At 56.0% G+C, this 13581-nt stretch overlaps 1 non-coding gene and 1 pseudogene across 1 annotated transcript; one reads left to right on the top strand and one right to left on the bottom strand.

The window, feature by feature from the left end:
- Positions 1-6945: 6945 nt before the first annotated feature.
- LOC113005733 lies at positions 6946-7105 on the bottom strand. The gene has a single exon (XR_003269576.2). It is a non-coding gene; the product is annotated as a 5.8S ribosomal RNA (ribosomal RNA).
- A 5619-nt stretch (positions 7106-12724) lies between these two features.
- On the top strand, positions 12725-13287 carry LOC113005732 (annotated as a pseudogene).
- Positions 13288-13581: the final 294 nt, after the last annotated feature.

Raw genomic sequence — 13581 nt, 5'->3', positions numbered from 1 at the left:
TGTTTCTACTCCACACTGATCCCTGACGTTGCCCTCGATAGCTTTGTAGTAATTGCATTTGGATCTGTGTGCATCATACAGGCTGACTGATCGTTTACCACCTGCGCGTCCGCCACTATAGCCGTGACTCCCCTGCAAGCAATCAAGTCAGGCTTTCTAAGTCCACCCTGTGTTTGTATTTTGGGCTCCACGTGCACTTGGAAGTCCCTGTTTTTAAGTGTTTTGGCCATGTAGTTGACTATGGCATCGTGTCTTCTAACTCGTGCCGCGTGCGTTCTATGACACCTCTGCAGAACATGATTTAGTGTCTCCGCGGCGTTGCACCCTGCTCTACAGTGCTTATCTCTAATTCTTCCTCGTGCCATTCTGGACCTTGTTGGTAAGGCGTTTATCCTTAACTTTACCGATTGCAGATAGTCCCGGCCAGATAAGAAGCGCGAGCCTTCGCTTACCCAAGCGTGTTGCTGCGGCACCCGAGATGACTCTTTGAGTCCGGCACCGTCAACCTTTCCATATAAGAGTTGAGCCCATCTCTTGTCAATGTTGGCTTGGTTGGTCATTTCCAACTCTCCGTCTCGCAGTCTATCGCGGCAACGTCTCAGCTCCTCTCTGAGGAAGGCTACAGGTGCGTTCCCAGCCTGATTGCTCGCCATAGGCAGATTGTTTAGGCGGTCATCATTGGGGCATTCCATCTCATAGACGGAATCCCGAGACCACCGTCCCTAACGCTTGTGTGGAAGAATGCGTTGGGAGCGTCGGATGGCAGGTTAAGCCACTTTTTAACCGCCGATCTTACCTTTCTATCTACTTTACGCAGCATACTCACATTGACGCTGCCGAGTCCAAGTTTATGATATTGCCCCGGCAATATATATGTGCGGAGTATGAATAGCCTCTGCTGTGGTTTCAGAGGTGCTTTGGTAAGCTTCTCGAGCCGTTCGGTTAGATCTTTATTTACATCGATCTTTGTCCTACCCTCAGGTGTAAAGGGTACTCCCAGATACGTCCACTGGTCGGTTCTTTTAAGGGTCGGTAATACCCTGTTATTGCACGTAAAAATTGTGCTGCCATCGACCACCGTCTTCTTCTCGTGTGGCACGTTTCTTAGAGCAACCGTCATACTTTTTGCTGCGTTTATTTGCAGACGACAATCTCTAAAAAATTTATTTGAGATATCTAGAAGATTTTGAAGGCCAACGGGTGTTGACGCAAATAATAGGAGATCATCTGCAAAAGCCGCTGCACCTACGACCAGTTCTCCTACTTTTGCTCCAATATATTCGGGGAGTCTACGGAGCATTCGGTCGATGATCATATTGAAGATCATGGGTGACATTGGGTCACCTTATTTGACTCCACACGTCGGCTTAATCTTCTTCGAGGTCTACCCATTACAGCATAGGACCGTGGTGCTCCTGCTGTAAATATCTATTATGTAATGGATCATAGGTTCCGGCAGGCCAATAACTTCTAACGTTTCCCGGATCGTCTTGTGCGAGACTGAGTCGAAGGCTTTGGCTATATCGAGTGAGGCCATGAATAACTGCTTGTGCCGTTTATGGTGGTACCTAAGTATTAGGTCCAGTAAGAATGTATTGTCGGCGCAGCCATCTGTAGGCCTAAACGCTCTCTGCCTTTGGTCATGTTCGATTGCCTGCACCATACGGGACGCCAATATTTTATGAAAGGTCTAATTAGGATCGATGAGACCGTAATCGGTCTAAAGTCCTGGGGTAGGTTGGTATTGGACTTTTTCGGTATCAGCGTTGTTACTGATGCCAGAAGGCATGTTGGAGCGCTACCGCACCAGGCTATTATATTGAAGATTCTGATTAGAATCTGCTTCGGCACTTTCTTTAGAAGGCGGGCTGTAACGCCATCTGGTCCGGCCGAAGTTGTGTTTGCAGGCATTGCTCGCTTGATTTCCTCTGCCGTAATTGGCGCCCAAAGTTCTTCCTGCGTTGGGCGTTTGATGTCACCACTTGGAGCAGTATCGATGCAGCTGCTCATAACTTCTTCCCAGAAGGGGACCATTCTGTCCTTTGGTGGAATCCGGACATTAGTGACATCATCGAGCAACATGCGTGCGCATTTGCTCCTGTTTTTCCGCCAGAGGTCCTGCACCCGGGCGTATTCAGCGCGCCTAGCACGCCGTTTAGATTCGATGTCCGGGGCGTCCTGCTTGGCATTCTCGTGCATCCCCTTTGCTCTATTTGGGAACACCTCGCGCAAGTATAAAGTAAGATCCTCAAGGATCGAGGCGGGTTCCTTCTTAGCGAGCGAGTCGCATACTCTCTGCAATTTAGCAGGTTTGAAATCGCCGTCGGTTAACTTAGGTAGGCCCCCTAAGTACCGGACGATGTCTCGCCTGTAGTCGTGGTACAGCTGGAGTTCCACTTCTTCGGTTTCGTTAGGAGGCTCGTCAACCTCGACAAGGAGTTCTTGAACAAGTTGTCTATAGCTTGGCTGTCGCCGCCTAGCTTTAATGCTTTCGAGAGTTCGATCTTGGAACTCGGCATGTAAGGCTTGATTCATAAACGTTACTCCTGATATAGTTAGTTCCGCCTCTTTCTTAGCGAGTATATGCACTTCCTCCTCGCTCCACCTCGCCTTTACGGCAACAGTATTTTGCCTCGAGTCGTACCAGTTTGAGTGAGCCCTCCTGTGATGGACACCTCTTCCCGTGGCTGTCTCGAAGACACGGCCACATCCAGGGAATTCACAGGGGTACTCTGTGCTGGGGAGCGTACTCCCAGTTGAGGCCTCTTGCCCGTTAGTTGGACCCCTAGAGCCAGAGGGCCCGGGGTTATTTTCCATCCGAGGCTTGTTTCTTGTATTTGGGCCAACTTGTGGGACCAGAGGGGCTGGCAACCCCAAAGGCCCGGTTCGCCACAGCAGCTTTCAGCCGTCCGAAGACGTTACCAGGAGTACCACGTGGAGGTAGCTGTGTGACTTGGACACGAGAGGCTATACGTTGCGCATTGCGTTCCAACTACGACTCGCTGTAAGGGGGCTTAGTCCACAGCTCAAAGAATCCACTGAGTGGGTATCAAGAGCTGAGGAGGCTGACCCTTAAGAGAATCACAGTTACTCCCGCCGTTTACACGCGCTTGCTTGGATTTCTTCACGTTGACATTCAGAGCACTGGGCAGAAATCACATTGCGTCAACACCCGCGAGGGCCATCGCAATGCTTTGTTTTAATTAGACAGTCGGATTCTCCTAGTCCGTGCCAGGTCTGAGCTGAGCGTTGAAAGGCGGCCGAAGAGGACGACTGCGACGGCTCGCGCCGCCACGGGAGCCTTGCAGCAAGGAAGATCCGCGGGAAGCCAAGGCACGGGACCGAGCTCGGATCCCGTGTTCGGCGCGAGAAAGCCTAGCGTTCACCACGCCCAGGCCCGGCACGTCAGCCAGACCCGTTTCCCGACCAAGCACGACACGCCCCGTTCCTCAGAGCCATTCCTTATTCCGAAGTTAAGGATCCAATTTGCCAACGTCCCTTACCTACATTAGTCTATTGACTAGAGGCTCTTTACCTTGGAGACCTGCTGCGGAAATGAGTACGAACCGGCGCGACACCTCCACGTGGCCCTCTCCTGGATTTTCAAGGTCCGAGGGGAAGATCCGGACACCACCGCAACTGCGATGCTCTTCGCGATCCAAACCCTATCTCCCTGCTAGAGGTTTCCAGGGAACTCGAACACTTATACAGGAAAGAAAACTCTTCCCGGATCTCCCGACGACGTCTCCAGGTCATTTTGGGTTACCCCGACGAACACTCTTACGAGGGCCCGAATTGTATGCGGTTCCGCTGCCGGGTTCCGGAATAGGAACCGGATTTCCTTTCGCCCGACGGGCGTGTGTCAGAACACTTGAGCTCGCGCGCACACAGCTCGTCGTTCAGCTCGACGTACAGCGTCGCCCGGCACGCGGGCGCGCGCGTCACGCGCGACGAGTGAGAGTGTGCGAGTGCGAGACAGAGAGTAAACACTTGAGTATAAGTACGCCGTTATTGGATAGGATTTCTCCTAGGGCTTAGGACCGACTGACTCGAGTGCAACGGCTGTTTACACGAAACCCTTCTCCACGTCAGTCTTTTAGGGCCTCGCTGGAGTATTTGCTACTACCACCAAGATCTGCACCGACGGCGGCTCCAGGAAAGCTCGCGCCCAGACCCTTCTGCGCACACCGCCGCGACCCTCCTACTCGTCAGGGCCTCGTGACGGCGCTCGCGCTCGCGCGCTCGCACCGCCCCACTTGCCGCTGACGGCAGAGTATAGGCTCGACGCTTCAGCGCCATCCATTTTCAGGGCTAGTTGCTTCGGCAGGTGAGTTGTTACACACTCCTTAGCGGATTCCGACTTCCATGGCCACCGTCCTGCTGTCTTAAGCAACCAACGCCTTTCATGGTGTCCCATGAGCGTCGAGTTGGGCGCCTTAACTCTGCGTTTGGTTCATCCCACAGCGCCAGTTCTGCTTACCAAAAATGGCCCACTTGGCACTCTGATCCGAGATTAAGATGCTCGTGGCTTCAAGTTTCAAGAAAGCCAGAGATCTCACCCTTTTTAGTAGGGTTGAGGGTCGCGCTCGGCCCCACCGCCCTAACTTCGCTTGACCAGAAAATAGACTCGGGGTTTGCGCCATCCATTTTCAGGGCCAGCTATCCTGAGGGAAACTTCGTAGGGAACCAGCTACTAGATGGATCGATTAGTCTTTCGCCCCTATACCCAGTTCCGACGATCGATTTGCACGTCAGAAATGCTACGGACCTCCATCGGGGTTTCCCCTGACTTCGTCCTGACCAGGCATAGTTCACCATCTTTCGGGTCCCAACGTGTACGCTCTGGGTGCGCCTCTTCTCGCGATGAGAACGAGACGCCCCGGGAGTGTGGAGCCGCATCGCGACGCGGCCCATCCTACCTTGGTCGACAACCAGGGCCGACCTTCTCTTTCATTTCGCCTTTAGGTATACCATTACAAGTCCCAGTGACTCGCGTACATGTTAGACTCCTTGGTCCGTGTTTCAAGACAGGTCCTAAGAGTACCCAAAGCAGTAGCGTCGCCGACCGGTATCGCGGAGCCCACGCGCGCGCGGACCCGGCGGTGGACGCGTTTGCAGGCCTGTCGAAGGTTAACCGTACGTGCCAGCAGCGGGCCAGGACAGGTGACGGCGCTAGGTACGTTGAACATCCGTGTACCGTGTCGCGCGCTTGCGACGGCCTCGACGCACAGCGAGCTGCGGCCTGATACATTGCGTGTACCGCCGGGTAGTCGGCCGGGCGACCCGGGGTTTGACGCGGGCCGTTTTACCGGCGTCGTGTCAGCCACCGCACGCGGGCCGTAGACCGACACCCAGCGGGACGCGACGTTCTACTAGGGGAGAAGTGCACGACGACGACGGCCGGACATCGGACGCAAGGCGGCGTGCCGGCGCACGAGCCGCGAGGGCCTCGCGTGGCGTCGCCTACCGACGCGAAGCCAGCGTCGCTGACGATGAATCTCCCCGTTCGATCTTTTGGGTTTCTTAGGTTTACCCCTGAACGGTTTCACGTACTCTTGAACTCTCTCTTCAAAGTTCTTTTCAACTTCCCCTCACGGTACTTGTTCTATCGGTCTCGTGGTCGTATTTAGCTTTAGATGGAGATTTACCACCCACTTAGAGCTGCACTCTCAAACAACCCGACTCTGAAGAGAGATCCTCGAGAGACGCGCACCGGTCGCTACGGGCCTGGCACCCTCTGCGGGTAAGAGGCCCCATTCAAGATGGACTTGGACGCGACGCGGCACCTCGGGATAAGCGGATGCTTCCAAACCCCACATTTCCCTGCGGCGGAACCGCGGGATTCGGTGCTGGGCTATTCCTGTTCGCTCGCCGCTACTAAAGAAATCCTGGTTAGATTCTTTTCCTCCGCTTAATAATATGCTTAAATTCAGCGGGTGATCTCGCCTGCTCTGAGGTCGTCGAAATTGTGCGACGACGACGACGGCGCGTAGGCTGCGCGTCGCTCCGTACCGCGCGCAAACACCTCCCACATTCTCCCCATATTTTATAGATTTAATCGAGTAGGTAGGACGGGAGGACGGCGACGCTCACAACCGGGCACCGCGCGTGTGCGCGTGCTGAAAGGGTTAACGAGGACGAATCGGACACTCTTGGTGCGACGAGTACACGCGACCGAGCGCGCCGGTCCCAAGACTTTCTCTTTCCTTTATGTTCCCTCTCACGGGTTTACAACCCCGGCGCGCGGTTGCGCGCGCCGTGCGAACCGGGGAAAAGGAAAAAGGAGAAGACTTCTTCCTGGACACGGACACGCGGCCGGCTCGCCCCGAGTTCCAATACGAACTCTTCTCGCGCTCTCTCGCTCGAAGGTGACACGCTTCGCGTGTACGACGATACGCCGTGTGTTACTGGGCGCGCTCGCACACAGCTCCGCGAGACCCCACTGCCTGCGCCTATACCCTATTACGGGCGGGCGCGGATGGTTCCCCGGGCGGCGACGGCGGCACCGACACCTCGCGGCGCACGCGCGCGCGAATATGCGCGCACCGAGAGAAGAGGCGCGCTGCGCTCTCGTCACGTTTCCCTTCCGTCATTTTGGCAGACGCCCCGATTTGTGGTGCGGCCGACGAGGCGCTAAACAGCGGCGCGAGACCGGCAATCGCTCGCCTATATCTCCTCCTTCCCTACGGGAAGCGAGGATGCGAGGAGCGGTCCCGTGGTGCCCTGTGCGCTCGCTCCAAAGAGTCCACAACCGCGAGAGGTACTGTCGTCCTCTGAGGCGTTGCATCTTCGACGTTTTTCGGGGCGAGCGTCCAACGATCGCTCGTACGCCCTGTGCGCGCGCGTAACGCGGCCCTGCGCGCGCGCGCGCTTGACACGAGCGTGCCGAGGCGCGACGCTGAGCCGCGTGCCCGCGACGGCGCAAGCAGTGTGCTTTCGTTAAAACGACCCTCAGAAAGGCGTGGTTTCCCGGGGAAATTTTATTCGTGGACCGCAATGTGCGTTCGAAATGTCGATGTTCATGTGTCCTGCAGTTCACAAGTTGACGCGCAATTAGCTGCGTTCTTCATCGACCCACGAGCCAAGTGATCCACCGTTCAGGGTAATCGTTTGTACATTCTTCCCGCTTCGCGGGAGCCTTCTCTCACAACTTGGAGCGAGCTTCCATCCTCCCTTGTGCGTCTCATATGTGCTTTGTGGGGCCCTTCGATTAGCCTGGCCGCGCGTCCGAGCACGAGCGGACAGCAGCCCCGTCTTTCGGGGGCTACGGCACAACGGGACACTGGGCACCGCACGCGCGCGGACCGACTACGCGGTCGCGGTGGCGGTGCCACTGGTCGAGCGAACGGAGCGTCTCTCGGCTCATCGCCTGTCTCGCGGAAAAGCACGCGAGAACGGGTCACGAGCGCGAGAGCCGGGGCGGAAGTCTTTGAAAAATCATCGGGCGCGAGAAACCACCGAGAGAGCGGCCCTCGCCCCTGCAGCGCGCGTAACGCACACGACACGCGTGCGAAAACGCGGCTCTCAGGTTACCACCGGTAAGCACGCGCGCCCCCCAGCGTGCTAAGCACGCGGGGCGCGGCGCCTCGCTCCTCCATCGCCCGCGATTCAACGCGCGGTGCGCGACGGCAACGTACGCGCGGAACGCGTCGGCGCGCGACCAACCGCAGACGCACGGCACACAACGACGGCGCGGTCCTCTCCGTTCTCAATCTCCTCCGAACCTCTGGTTCGAGCCAGACGCAACGCGTCTCGGTCGGACGCGCAGCGTGGAACACGCTGGCGTCGCGACGACGCGTTGTGGCGCGCGAGGACCGATCGGACGGACGGATCGGCGCACACGTTCATGGTGCGTGGTGCGTTTCGCGCATCGACAACCACTCGTTAGTCTAAATACCTTTGGTCTTTCTTTCTCTCCCGTCGACATCGCTCACCAATTCCCCGGCGGTGGCGCGCGCTGACGAGAGCGCGCGCCGGGACGCAAGGTGACGGGCGACGCGACAGCGAGAGTCGAGAGGCAGTGCGCGCTCGGAGGTGAGAGCCGCCCCTCGCGGGGCGAACGAACACCGCTACGCTCTCGTCGTTCAAACAGTCGTCAATTCCACCAAGATCTCGCTTGCTCTATCTATCCGTCAATTCCACACGAGATCTCGCACGCGTTGTCTCGCGCTGTCGCGCTCCCCACGGTGCGTTCTTTCTGTCTGCGACGCGCATCGCCTTTTCTGAGAAAAAGGCGCGCGTCCTCTTCCAGTCGCCGACGACTCACACTGCAGCAGCACACAAGAGTGCGCGCGCGCGGAGCAGAGCGCAGCCTCCGGAACGTTAACGATCCTTCCGCAGGTTCACCTACGGAAACCTTGTTACGACTTTTACTTCCTCTAAATGATCAGGTTTGGTCATCTTCCCGGCAACATCGGCAATGCCGACGCATTGCCGCTCACCAGTCCGAAGACCTCACTAAATCATTCAATCGGTAGTAGCGACGGGCGGTGTGTACAAACGGCAGGGACGTAATCAACGCGAGCTTATGACTCGCGCTTACTGGGAATTCCTCGTTCAAGGGGAACAATTGCAAGCCCCAATCCCTAGCAGGAAGGAGGTTCAGCGGGTTACCCGGGCCTTTTGGCCAGGGAACACACGCTGATTCCTTTAGTGTAGCGCGAGTGCGGCCCAGAACATCTAAGGGAATCACAGACATGTTATTGCTCAATCTCGTGCGGCTAGAAGCCGCCTGTCCCTCTAAGAAGATTTGTTTGTACGTTGGTAGTAAAAACTCGCCAGCCGAGGCCGGGTGCCTTCAAGATACCATAAGGTACGCCTATTTAGCAGGCTAGAGTCCCGTTCGTTATCGGAATTAACCAGACAAATCGCTCCACCAACTAAGAACGGCCGTGCACCACCACCCACCGAATCAAGAAAGTGCTATCAATCTGTCAATCTTTCCGGTGTCTGGGCCTGGTGAGGTTTCCCGTGTTGAGTCAAATTAAGCCACAGGCTCCACTCCTAGTTGTGCACTTCCGTCAATTCCTTTAAGTTTCAGCTTTGCAACCATACTTCCCCCGGAACCCAAAAGCTTTGGTTTCCCGGAAGCTGCCCGCCGATTTATCGGAGGAACTTCGGCGGATCGCTAGCTGGCATCGTTTGTGGTTAGAACTAGGTCGATATCTGTTCGCCGTCGAACCTCTAACTTTCGTTCTTGATTAATGAAAACATTTTTGGCAAATGCTTTAGCTTCTATCCGTCTTGTGACGATCCAAGAATTTCACCTCTAACGTCGCAATACGAATGCCCCCATCTGTCTCTATTAATCATTACCTCGGGGTTCCGAAAACCAACAAAATAGAACCGAGGTCCTATTCCATTATTCCATGCACGCAGTATTCAGGCGAGGATAGCCTGCTTTAAGCACTCTAATTTGTTCAAAGTAAACGTACCGTCCCGACTCGACACTCAGTAAAGAGCACCGCGACGGGATATTAGTTGGGCCGCTTCTCGCGAGGCTAAGCCCACCGGTAGGACGTCCCACATCACGCCAGTTAAACACCGCGAGCGGTAAACCGACGGTTTGCGACACAGATTCAAATACGAGCTTTTTAACCGCAACAACTTTAATATACGCTATTGGAGCTGGAATTACCGCGACTGCTGGCACCAGACTTGCCCTCCAATGGATCCTCGTTAAAGGATTTATAGTGTACTCATTCCGATTACGGGGCCTCGGATGAGTTCCGTATCGTTATTTTTCGTCGTTACCTCCCCGTGTGGGGAGGTTACCCTCCGCCGTTACCCTCCGCCGGGAGTGGGTAATTGCGCGCCTGCTGCCTTCCTTTGATGTGGTAGCCGTTTCTCATCTCCCTCTCCGGAATCGAACCCTGATTCCCCGTTAATCGTTACAACCATGGTCGGCGCAAAACCTACCACCGACAGTTGATAAAGTAGACATTTGAAAGATGCGTCGCCGGTGCAGAGACCATGCGATCAGCACAAAGTTATTTAGAGTCACCAAAATAAACGGCGGACGAACGGCGGACCGCGCGCCACCGATTGGTTTTGATCTAATAAATGCGAACCTTCCATCACTGGTCGGGACTCTGTTTTGCATGTATTAGCTCTAGAATTACCACAGTTATCCAAGTAAATGTTGGTACAATCTAATGAACCATAACTGATTTAATGAGCCATTCGCGGTTTCACCTTAATTCGGCATGCACTGAGACATGCATGGCTTAATCTTTGAGACAAGCATATGACTACTGGCAGGATCAACCAGGGATCTCGGTGCGAGCGCACGTAGTGCGCGTAGCACGCGCTAGCTCTCTCGTGGCGAGCGCAACGCCGGGGATCGCGGAGGCAGGCGAGCTCGCTTCGCGATCGCGTGTTTGTCGTATCGCTGCCGCCGGCCCTCTCGGATGTAGCCGGTCGGCAACACTCGGTCTAGTAATATCGCAATTTGATTGTGAGAGTTCCGCACTGCGTTGGTGAGTGCTCACTCTATAATTTTCATTTCAAGATCGTGTTCTCATTCTCCCATTTGTTAGAGAGCTCGGCGTGTAGAGCCGGCTCTCGTCTCGGCCCTGACGGTTAGATCGACCAGGCGATGCTGCTTACGTCGAGGAAACATGCGATCCGTTCAAACGGAATTATTTCGCTACGGCATACAAGCGAGCGCGGAAGAGTGATCCGGGAATCGTAGATTCACCTTCCGCCACTCGGTTTCCGTGGAGTTGATGTTCGGTAAGCGCGACGATCCCGGCGGGATCGCGCGACCAACACTTTGTAGTGCGCGCCACATATGAACCATTCAGTCTTTCGACACCGACTCTTGGCAATGCTGTTCTCTGAAGAAGTGTAAACGTTGTGCCTGAAAATAGAAATGCGTTGTGCCGCAATGGCGAGCGAGCAAGCGTCGCATCGCGATGGGAAATAACGCCTAGCGATACGCGCGAATTGGTTCGTGTTTCACATAGCGTACGTTGTCTCGCGTCGAGCGCATCGTACCTCGTACAGTATCCAACCGGCCGGCCGAGCGGTCGGCGACGCACGGCTGCGAGCACGGCGGTATACGGGCGAGAGCGTCGATACGACGACAGGCGCGGGACTTAGCCGCTGCGAGAGATCTTTACTGCCGGCGTCACCTTCGGCGACCGGCGTCACCTCCGGGGTCGGGCGTCACCTCCGGGATGGGCAGATTTATTTTTCGTCTAATACTCAATGCCGCGGCGCGTATCACGCGCCTCACGCGGCTGGCGGGCTCGTTACGATGCGTCCAGGACTCGAGAGAACGAGCCCGAATCGCTCGACTCTTCGAGCGTACGACACCTCCTACAGTACCCAACCGCCGTTCGAGCGGTCGGCGACGCACGGCTGCGAGCACGGCGGTATACGGGCGAGAGCGTCGATACGACGACAGGCGCGGGACTTAGCCGCTGCGAGCGATCGTTACAGCCCGCGTAACCTCCGGCGACCGGCGTCACCTCCGGGGTCGGGTGTCACCTCCGGGATGGACAGATTTATTTTTCGTCAAATAATCATTGCCGCGGCGCGTATCGCGCGCTTCAAGCGGCTCGCGGGCTCGTTAGGAAGCGTCCAAGACGCGAGTACCGAGTCGCTCGACTCGTCGAGGGCACCACACCTCTTGCAATACCCAACCAGCCGTCCGAGCGGTTGGCGACGCACGGTTCACAACACGGCGGCATATGGGCGAAAGTCTCGATAGAGCGACGCCTACGGGACTTAGCCGCTGGAGAAAAGGGTGCGCACGGGCGTCACCTCCGACGGTTAGGGAAGCTTCGCTTTCTCACGGGCGACACATGCGACGTGTAAATCGACAAAATCGATTAGCGGCGTGCTGCTTTGGCACGGGCGTCACCTCCGGCGTACTCGATCGCGCAAAGTCGAGGCGTGCTGCTTTCGCACGGGCGTCACCTCCGGCGGCGGGCGTCACCTCCGGCGGGCCGATTCGCGGTCTCTACCTCAAAGTCCAGTCGCGGCGTGCTACTTTCGCACGGGCGTCACCTCCAGCGTACTCAATCCTGCAGAGTCCAGTCGCTGCGTATTGCTTTCGCACGGACGTCACCTCCGGCGTACTCGATCGCGCAAAGTCGAGTCGCGGCGTGTTGCTTTCGCACGGGCGTCACCTCCGGCGGCGGGCGTCACCTCCGGCCTGGCCGAATCGCGTTCTCTACCGCAAATTCGAGTCGCGGCGTGTTGCTTTCGCCGTTGTGCGAAAAAATTTTCCATGTCCGCTCCCGGCGTGTTGCTTTCGCTCTCGAGCGAAAATTTTCTAAGTCCGCTCGCGGCGTGTTGCTTTCGCGCGTCTAACGCGCGCACGTGGGGTCTCGTTCAACCGACAAGACGTATCCCCAAGCCGAGGGCTGTGTCTCAACAGATCGCAGCGTGGTAACTGCTCTACCGAGTACAACACCCCGCCAGGTACCTAAGTCGTCTTCAGACGATTCCGAGTCTCGACATCGAACTCGCGAAACTCATGTTTGATCGTTAGACGCCGCGCTGTCGTAGGCTGTGAGATCCCGACGATGGACAATGGCGCCGTACGGCAAACCGGGCTCGTGCGACGATCGGTCCACCCGCGAAGGATAACCGGCCGCCTAGTAGTGTCACATTATTTTGCGCTTTTTGACTCACGAGACTCCTAGAGATATCATTGCCACCTTTGACTAGAGAGGACGGCCTTAGACACGTTCAGGCATAATCCCACGGATGGTATCTTCGCAAAACCGGCCGCTCGACCGTGTGCGTGAACCAAATGTCCGAACCTGCGGTTCCTCTCGTACTGAGCAGGATTACTATCGCAATGACTAGTCATCAGTAGGGTAAAACTAACCTGTCTCACGACGGTCTAAACCCAGCTCACGTTCCCTGTTGGCGGGAGAACAATCCGACGCTTGGCGAATTCTGCTTCGCAATGATAGGAAGAGCCGACATCGAAGGATCAAAAAGCGACGTCGCTATGAACGCTTGGCCGCCACAAGACAGTTATCCCTGTGGTAACTTTTCTGACACCTCTTGCTGAAAACTCTTCAAGCCAAAAGGTCGATAGGCCGTGCTTTCGCAGTCTCTATGCTTACTGAACATCGAGATCAAGCCCGCTTTTGCCCTTTTACTTTACTCGAGATTTCTGTCCTCGCTGAGCTGGCCTTAGGACACCTGCGTTATTCTTTGACAGATGTACCGCCCCAGTCAAACTCCCCGCCTGGCAGTGTCCTCGAATCGGATCACGCGGGCGTATTAACGGCGATCGGCCGAGGCCTCTCGCCACTCTGACACGCTTGGCTCTAGAACACCGTGACTGCCTGGGCACGAGGCCCTCAGGGCACGCGCTCCGCCCAACCGAGTAATTAAGGAAACCATGAAAGTAGTGGTATTTCACCGGCGATGTTGCCATCTCCCACTTATCCTACACCTCTCATGTCTCCTTACAGTGCCAGACTGGAGTCAAGCTCAACAGGTTCTTCTTTCCCCGCTAATTTTTCCAAGCCCGTTCCCTTGGCAATGGTTTCGCTAGATAGTAGGTAGGGACAGTGGGAAGCTCGTTAATCCTTTCGTGCGCGTCACTAATTA

The sequence above is a fragment of the Solenopsis invicta genome, unplaced genomic scaffold (assembly GCF_016802725.1).
Source record: "Solenopsis invicta isolate M01_SB unplaced genomic scaffold, UNIL_Sinv_3.0 scaffold_550, whole genome shotgun sequence".
In the NCBI taxonomy this organism is placed as follows: domain Eukaryota; kingdom Metazoa; phylum Arthropoda; class Insecta; order Hymenoptera; family Formicidae; genus Solenopsis; species Solenopsis invicta.
This window is presented reverse-complemented; position numbering and strand designations above follow the sequence as displayed.